The sequence below is a fragment of the Anneissia japonica genome, unplaced genomic scaffold, assembly GCF_011630105.1.
Source record: "Anneissia japonica isolate Jap-2015-1 unplaced genomic scaffold, ASM1163010v1 scaffold7731_len1735946_cov199, whole genome shotgun sequence".
NCBI classification, from domain to species: domain Eukaryota; kingdom Metazoa; phylum Echinodermata; class Crinoidea; order Comatulida; family Comatulidae; genus Anneissia; species Anneissia japonica.
Genome location: NW_022758997.1, coordinates 599,732 through 609,255, shown reverse-complemented (window position 1 = coordinate 609,255; position 9,524 = coordinate 599,732). Strand labels below are relative to the sequence as shown.

The window sequence follows — 9,524 nt, the reverse complement described above, 5'->3', positions numbered from 1 at the left end:
GCTCAATACACACGTAGAGCAATATAGATAAGTAATCAAAGACACTAGGTTACAAACTCAACATTTTATTTTGCACTACAGACTGTTTCATGAGGGCACAGCCTCAATCATCAGGTGCTCGGCTGTAAATCATACATACATATGTATGTATGTATGTATGTATGTATGTATATATGTATGGGTGTATATATGTATGTATATATATATGTATATATGTATGTATATATATATAAATAATATAATAAAGAATACATATATATCATATATATAAATAATATAATAAAGAATACATATATATTATATATATAATAAATATATAATGTATATATATATGTATGTATGTACGTATGTATATGTATGCATATATGTATGTATATATATAAATAATAAATAATATAATAAAGAATATATATATATATATATATATATATATAAAATAACTAAATATATAATAAAGAAATAAAGAATAGACCCATGGACAAAAGAAAAGAGAAAGAAAAAATTAAAACCAGAGAAAATTAATTAAAATAAAATTGAAAATTATGAGAAAAGATAAAAAAAGGCCCAGAGAGAAAACTTACCTTAATAATATTAGCGGCAACGACAATCTTACAGACCGCACGAGATCGTACAGATACAAATATATTTTGGGTACGGGTTGATCAAAATGACGTGGGTACGGATTGACTTAAATTTGGGTACGGTTTGACTAAAGTGGATACGACGGGTTGGTATGGGTACGGGTTGGTTTGGGTACGGATTGACCGACACCCATAGGCTTAGGCCCTAGTACCGCTACCCTGGGGATGCTATGGCCTAGGCTATCCTCCCTTCCCTAAGACATGTGCCTAACCTACACAGATATTCTTAACAATCTATTGCTTGTTATGATGTTTCATGTCAGTTAGTCTGACGCAACTATGCATGGCTAACTGTGCATGGCTTAGCCTAGACCGAACAAGAAACCTCTGTACGAATTGACTGATCGTACGCGCTGAGCTTGCCTAGGCCTGACAGTGACAGCAGAAGGCTTGGCTTGGGCCTAGCCTAGCTACTTATTGGTTTTAATACAATTCATCCTTTTAACTGCATTCAACAATAAACTGAAATTATAATTTACCCTTCCAACTTTAATCCATGTGTAGGCCTAGGCCAGGTTTTAGATGTACACGACTATCGATGCCAAAAAAACACAGATTCGCCAACATCAACAAATTCTCCATGAACTGTCATTTAGCACTAGCAGCGCCTATTTCAAGTTACTGTACTCAACTTATATTAAAGCACACAGTCAGACCTGGGACGGCCAGGCCTAGCCTAAAAGCCACATTTGTTAGAGTATAAATACGGTAAAAACGGGAAGGTTCTAACGCTCAGTACTCAGTATATTATCTAAACTATTGTCTATTTTAAAACTTCGTATTCATAATCGACAATTTAATGTCTAAATTGTAAATGCAACATGCAATGTAGGCACTCTGTATTTGTTTACAAAGTATTGGGGGCGTCCTTTCGAAATCGCTAAACGTCACTCCACTAAACCAATATCAGACCCTGAGTTCTTGCCCTTAATCAACACCTCTTTTGTATAAATAAATAAACATGCACAGAGCCTTGATATTCCAGTTCGGTAGATTTTGGCGTTTGATAAATACCTAATTATATATTATTGATATTACAGTACTGTACTATTATCATTGCAAGTATGTGGTAAAATCTGGCAAACTAAAAAATAAAGACAACATTAGAAACATTATCAAAACCAACCGAAAAATAAATATTACTAATAAACAATCTTCGTTGAATTACACATTTAGTGTGGATTAGCCCTATACATTATTACATTATTTGTATCGTGATTATTCCATTGCATTCATACGAGAAATTACTTTAACATAGTAAATATTAGGAATACAGATAAAATATGGATTCCAAGACTCTCTGAAGTTCCTGGAGTCTCTTGGAAATCCGGACGGCCTTCTGCACTACCACAAGCAGTGGCGGCGCCAGCGGGTGGACAGGGGGACAAGGAAATAACTGTGTGTATTCCTTAAAATCAATTAAACACGACTTAAAAGGCTAGAAGTAGCGGGCGTTGCCCATGGACCCCACCCACTGCCCAGGACTTCCTTATTTACAATTCGTCTAGAACATTGTGACAGCTTCATTCTTGGTTAGCAGTGGATGTACAGTCAGAGTGGCATAACGCCAGCCAGCTCTGGGGGCGATAGCCCAGGCCCCCAGTCCAAAGAGCCCTTGGAGAACCCTCCTGCTAATAAATAACACTCTTCTAACATTATCTTTGACAGTATGGCCCAATAGAAGATACCGTACCCAAATCTAGCAATGCAATACCATGTTTTTTTAACTCACGAATGCCCCTAACCCACCATGACACTTTTTTATGCAATCTTACCCCGACCCAAAATGTTCCACAGCCGGACTCCACTAGAAGCTGAAATCTTCATCGGATTTCATTCGATTCTTTTAGCCGATCATACAATCTATTGGCTGTCATTGTTAATAATGAATAATATAAAATCGTTTAATGCGATATAGGCATAAATCTGTCCATTGGTGACGTATTATGGACTGTCACATGCCATTGTGGTACGCCATATTTCCTAAATTGTATCATAAAAAAACCAATAATGCTTAAAGAAAAATTACTTCACACCGTCACATGCCTTCATTGTGATATAAATATTTGGATAAAAATCGAAATTGGATCCTGATTCATTGACATTTCTAAATGCCTCGACTCTACTGACCACACCCTTCTTCTAAATGTATAACTTTATATTAAGCACTTCAAAAGTTAACTGATACAACGAAAATTAGAAGTAAAATGTCATAATAAAATATCGGATATCGGATAAAGCCATTGTAAATAGGCATCACAAGGAGTGTGTTAGAACCAATATTATTTTTATTGTTTATAAATGTCTTTTCCTCTAGTATGCATATTCAGGATCTTGCAGCATATTTGATTATGATGATGATGATGATAATGATGATGATAATGATGATGATGATGATGATGATGATAATGATGATGATGATGATGATGATGATGATGATGATGATGATCATGATGATGATGATGATCATGATGATAGTGTGATGTTAAAACGTGATGCTGTTAGACAACATTGGTACCATGAGGATAACATGGTTACCAAGTGATGTTGACACCAGTCTACCACGTTGAGGTAGCATCTCCGACTTCAGACTGCAATAACGTGATGCTGTTAGTCATCATTGGTACCATGAGGATAACATGGTTACCAAATGATATTGACATCAGTCTACCACGTTGGGGTAGCATCTCCGGCGTCATGCTGGAATTACTTTGTTTTCATATTTTACAGCCTATTTTTATATTGTCATGATTCATTGTTAAAATGTCTTGTCACAATTATATACAATAGAATAATATTAGACAAATTTAATTTTATACAATATTTATTATTATTGTTATTATTATTATTATTTATTATTATTATTAGTAGTAGTAGGCCCTGTTATTATTATTATTATTATTATTATTATTATTATTATTAACATTACTATTATTTTTTATATTATGACTTGCTATTTCTTAGTCCTAAAATAATTTATTTAAGCCTATTATTGTATAATACGTACCAATATTCACAATATATTACACTTTTATGAATGCCTAATGGTCAGCATTATTTTTTTCTTCAAATTTTAGAGTTTAGTGTTTTTTTTGGCAAAATTACTCTTATCACATTTTGTGGCACATGGTTCTCAATAGGGTTTTAATATGTTGTTTGTTAAAACATGCTACCGTATTATTAATAATTAGGCATAATAATAAGCATAGGGATTCATATTCAAGTTTACCAATGTAAACTTTTAAGGAGGTCGATATTAATTTATTGTATTGCTTCCATTCTTATTATTCGTATTTTAAAACGATTCGATTCACAAAAAGTAGGTTTAATTAGCCACATGGTTGTTTATGGTCAACGCATTTTACGTACGGTACCCTCATATCTAGAAGTGCAAACGCTGAATACACACCCTGTGAGCTAATTTGTTTTACAGTTATCAATGACTTTATATTTTGCCTGAATTAATTATTGCAAAAAAACATATGAGCTATAAGAGTACCGTACAGCTGTAGCGTTGTTATTATTGTTATTAAGTTAAGTTAAATTACATAGTCCTTGTCGCATATTTTGTAGAAAGCTTTAAACTATTTTCATTGATGTCTCACGCCACCATAAAGATTATTTACGAATAATATTTTATCCGTAATTTGAGGCCAACTTACCGTCCCTTTTTCTTTCAACTTAATTAATGTGTACTTACTATCTATTAACTGTGAAACTAAGGTTCTTTAAATACCAACATATTACTGTACGCCTAGGTCTTAGATTTTACAAATGTCAGGAAAGAGAAAGTCAGAGTTAAACTCAATTTGCTAATAAGTGGTGTGCAAGCTCCGAAATGTCATCGTTGGGGCTGAATGACTGGTTTCTCATAGCTTTGCGTCATATTAAATCTATAACCTTTTTATAACATAGGCCTAATATATTAGTTATCTTTGTTCCAACTTTTATAATAATTTACCAATTGAGCTCCGGGGCTGTAAAGGGAGAAAATACATTTAAACTTAAGTTAAAACGATATATTTTAAACAGCATTTGTTTATTGCTGTTTTATTGAGATATTTCATTGTTTGATTTTATTCTATATTATATTATATTATATTATATTATATTATATTATATTATATTATATTATATTATTATTATTATTATTATTATTATTATTATTATTATTATTATTATTATTATTATTATTATTATTATGTTGTAATGATGTTGTTTGTACTGTTTTTTAAATTTTATTAAAGAGGGCCCCTGAATATCAATTAACCTTTTGGCAGTAGCATCGAGAGGGGGGTCAGGGGTCGCTGCTCCGGGGCCCGGGTCTACTGGGGGCCCGGACCAAGATGAAACATTTTCGGGGTAAGAACAAAATCTCCATAGGGCTCGAGCCCAAGCCAGGATGAAAACATTTGCTGTCAGATTTAGGAGGAGACTTAAGTTGGGGAGCGGCCGAGTGGGGGTCCCAAGTGAAAGGGGGGGGCATGTGAGGTGTTGCCCCGGGACCCTTACTGGCTCTTGACGCCACTGCCTACTGGGCTAAACTGGAAGGACCATCTTTAAAGATGGTTGAAATAAAATAATAACAAATATTGTCAGTCTTACAGATTACTATGTCGCATCGTACATGTACGAAACCCTTACAGGTTATTGTATTAAGCTTAAAGTTTAGAATCTTTAGTATTTTAGCCTCTGCCATGCTTCGGCAATTGCTTTTGGTTCAAGGTATACAACCTGAATGCATTCACAAGCATGAGATGATGTGACATGCCTGATATCTGTCGGAAGACTTGACTGCAAGGCACATTGAAGCAATTGCCATTTCTGCAAGTTCAATAAAACTAAAAGTTGTATCATAATTAGGAATGGTATTTTCTAGAATTGTAATACAATGGTAGAATACATTATCATCAATCATATAACCATAACGTTGTATACGTCGGTAAGGATAACTGAAAGAAAGCTGTAAATGTGATCTTTTGTAGGTTCTGCAAATGGTGTACTTTCACATGGATCTGAGGTAGGCCTTCTCGTTCTGTTAATGCTTTAATTCAGTAAATAATATTCTACCAGTGGCGGATTCAAGGAAGGGCCCCAGCTGCCCCCCCCCCACACCCCACACTCCTGAATTGTTCACAATTTTTTAAATGGAAAAATAAAGAAAATTATATTCAAATTTTAAGTCTGAGAGTGCAATTTCCTGCCATAGGAGCCTCCATCTGTGAAAGTAGTACCTCCCTGGGCCCCCTCTATTTTGAATTCCTGGATCCGCCACTGTCACTCTTTTTTGTCTGGTATAGGTTCGGGGATAGGATTGGTGTGTAATTCATATTCCTTTTTTATGACTGGCATAAGTTCAGGGATAGAATTGCTGTTTGTTGTGAAGGAGGTGTCTTGTTCCACATCGTTTTTGACTTGTATAGGCCTCCTAGGTTGAGGAATGAAGATGATTGTTCATTGTGGAAGAATGTTGCCCAACAAAGTCTAGGCTAAGTACTGCACATACAGGCTCATTATTAAATAGATTGGATATGATCATGGAGGAATGGCCTCATCAAGTTCAGTCCGAGCATGGAGGAATTAGTTTAGTCCCCTATGGTCCAGGGGTGGCACCAGGATTTGCCCGACTGGGGGTGGGGGGGACGATGCTCCCGGCGAGGGCTCAGATTTCCCCGACGAAAGCGTGGTCGAGCTTCGATTAAAAGGTTTCTAAAGCGGTCGAGGTGGGGGGGGGGGGCGAAGCCCCCAAAAATTGTTACAATTTCAGAGTTTCAAATGTTCATTTAATCAATTTTAGAGTCTACTAATATGTAGAAAATACATATGATTTTTTTTTCTCCCGACGAATTGTGCTTTTTCTCCCCGACGGTGGGTGGGGAGGGGGAAGCTTTCCCCGACGGGGAGCCCTGGCGCCCCACCACTTCCCCACTTGCGCCATCCCTGCCATGGTCCGAGACAGTTTACACCTTGGACCGGGTTTTTTTTTTTAATTGTTTTTAAAACAAAATTAATTTCTTCTTCAAATTCGGCCTTCTCTTGCTGGTGGCACGCAGATTAGCCACAGATACGCGACTGAGGCTTTGGCCTTTAATTGTTGATTGTGTTAATGATCGTTTTCTTTTCATATTTGTCTCCGTCAGTTAATCAACTTAACTCGAAGCAACCAGAACTAGTTCAAGTTACGTTTTACTTACTTTTTTCACAGGCAGTAAGTGTAAAACATGTAAAATCACAATGTACATGGTTAATAAAAGAACTGAAAAATAATATTCTGAAAATCTAATAGAAATATACTATATTATACATGATGGAAGCATTACATAGAATGATATATTATAAGGAATATGTACTGTATTAAATATTGTTGGTATTAACAAAAAAAACCCCATTAATTTTCAATATAGTTATGATGTGCTTATGATGAATAAAGTGGTTATTCTACCACAAAAGTGTGAATATGTCACTTTGTTTTTATTTATTTATTTTTGTTATTTCTGCCAGGAGCGGATCCAGCGGGGGTGGGGGCACGGGGGCCCGTTCCCTCTCCCAGTCAGTCACGCCGAAAAATAAAAAATTGAGAGTTAAAAAGGAGAAAGAAAGAGGGGAAAAAAGGAAGTGTACCCATGTGTTCAGTGGCGGCTCCAGAAGTGGGCGAAAAGAGAGCTCGATTATTTTACCATTCACTAATTTTGAATTTTCTATTGATTGCCGACGAACACAACGCTATATCCCCGACACCGATTTTTCCAACGATTTCATAAATCAGCAGGGGCGGATTTAGGGGAAAAAGAAAAAAAAAAGGGAAAAAAAGAGAGAAAAAGAAAAAAAATGATAGCCCAGAATGCCTCAAATGTTATGTTCGGGCATCTAGAACACAAAAATTTCGCGGGGGCATGCCCCAGACCCCCTACGGCAGTGTTGTCTCAATCGGCCCAACTTTCGGCCCCCGCTTCCGGACCCCCCTTTTGGACATTTCTGGATCCGCCCCTGATCAGGATGTAAAAAGGCCAAAAGACGGAGACCTAAAGACAGATTTTTTTTTAGCCAGAATGTACTACCCAGCTATAGAACAGCTATCTATGCTCAGCAACGCCTATGCGCTCTCGTGCGGCGGTCCACAGGGCCACCGACCTTTAGGTCCCATGAGGGTCCAGTAGGGTCCTCGCTCTATAGCACCCTGATCATCCAGGAAGGGCTTGTTAATACATAAAAGCATAGTGTGTCTCTCACATAGATTGTATGGCATATGTATCATATTAATCCAGTGGGGGTGGGGTGCCAGGGACACCCTACATTTGTCTTCTTTTTTTTTTTAATTGAGATAAAATATTCAAATTTTAAGTCTGAATGAGTGCCATTTCCGGGCATCTAGAGGGGCCATAACCATAATTTGCTTTGCGACTCCCCAGTATAGAATAGACTTAGGTCCTTGATTAGACTATTGCGACACCCGTAAGAGGAGGAGTGTCTATGGAAAGAGGAGCATAGCTCCCGTCGTTAGGAAGTCAATTTGTCGAGGAACACAGCTTTGAAAAAGCATTTTACCGTCTGACAGTGCCATTTAGGAGACTCTATAGGGGCCTACAGTATTCTTAAAATTTGCTCCAAGAGCCATCGGTGCCCCTACCCATAAGGTTCAATGGGGGCCTCACTGCACCCTTATTCAAAAGGGCTTTCTGATACATAGCAGCATAATGTGTATGGACACATATCATATTAATCCAGTTGGAATGGGTTGCCCAGCCAGCCAGGACCCCCTACATTTGTAAACATTTTTTTTAATGGAGATAGAATCCAGTATTTAAGTTTTAAGTCTGAATGAGTGCCATTTCCGGGCATCTAGAGGTGCCATAATCATAATTTGCTTTGCTACTCTGTAATAAATTACCATTCATTGCCTTATTTTAACATATTTAATACATAGAACATTCTAGAATAACATATTATGACCAAATAAACAAGTGTAAACCACATTGGTAATTATAGGAACATATGACACCATGTAGAATCCAAGAGTAATATTTGGAAGTTTCTGGAATCTTGGGTACTTTAGAGGCAAATAAGCCTGATTGGTTAATTATGATGTACGGTACCGGTAATGGGGAACTTAGGCAATATAGAATGCTCTTGAATGTTCTGGAGTTGTACAGCTAGGTTATATAAGTTGATATTTTTATCTTTCTGGAGCTCTTTTTTGAAACACATGTTTATGTGAATGTTGTTGTGTTATTTTAATACCGGATTCTTGTTGGAGTTTATACAGAATAAAAGTTTATTTTAGAGTTGTATTACAACATTGTGAGCTGTGTTTGTATATTTATATGTCAAAGAGGGATTCCTAGTCATTTCTTTACCGCTCGGAAATACGTCAAGTAGGAATTCATGACAACTCCCAGTATATAATAGACTATATCCTTGATTAGACCTCTGCGATGACCGTGAGGGGAGCGGTGTCTAAGGGTGGGGGAGCATAGCTCCCGTCAAGAGGAAGTCAATAATTTTGTCGAAGAACGCTGCTTTGAAAAAGCATTTTTACCATTTGAGAGTGCCATTTCCGAGCGTATAGAGGGACCTATTCTTAAAACTTGCTCACCTCAGCCCCAACCTTGGTGGGGCTGATGTGAGTGCGGAATACCTATTGGGTCCCCCACCCCCCGTCAGAAAATTTCTGGATCCGCCACTGTAGACTGCACGTGCAGATTTTTTGTTGTCAGTAAATGTTTAGTTGTTGGGTAAGAGAACCTGGGTGCAAGAATTTTTTATTATTAATATTATCATTTTTGAATACAGAATCTCATAGTTTTTTTGTTTTTTCTCTTTCGTGGCGTAACCACCACCTTTATTCAAACAATCAGTACAGTACAGTACAATATTTCCTTCTAT

At 36.8% G+C, this 9,524-nt stretch overlaps 1 long non-coding RNA gene across 1 annotated transcript in view; it reads right to left on the bottom strand.

The window, feature by feature from the left end:
• Positions 1-1,490, bottom strand: part of LOC117125545 — a 51,657-nt gene extending 50,167 nt beyond the window's left edge. The window contains exon 1 of the long non-coding RNA XR_004448141.1: positions 1,121-1,490. This is a non-coding gene — a long non-coding RNA (uncharacterized LOC117125545). The remainder of the gene's footprint in view (positions 1-1,120) is intronic.
• Positions 1,491-9,524: the final 8,034 nt, after the last annotated feature.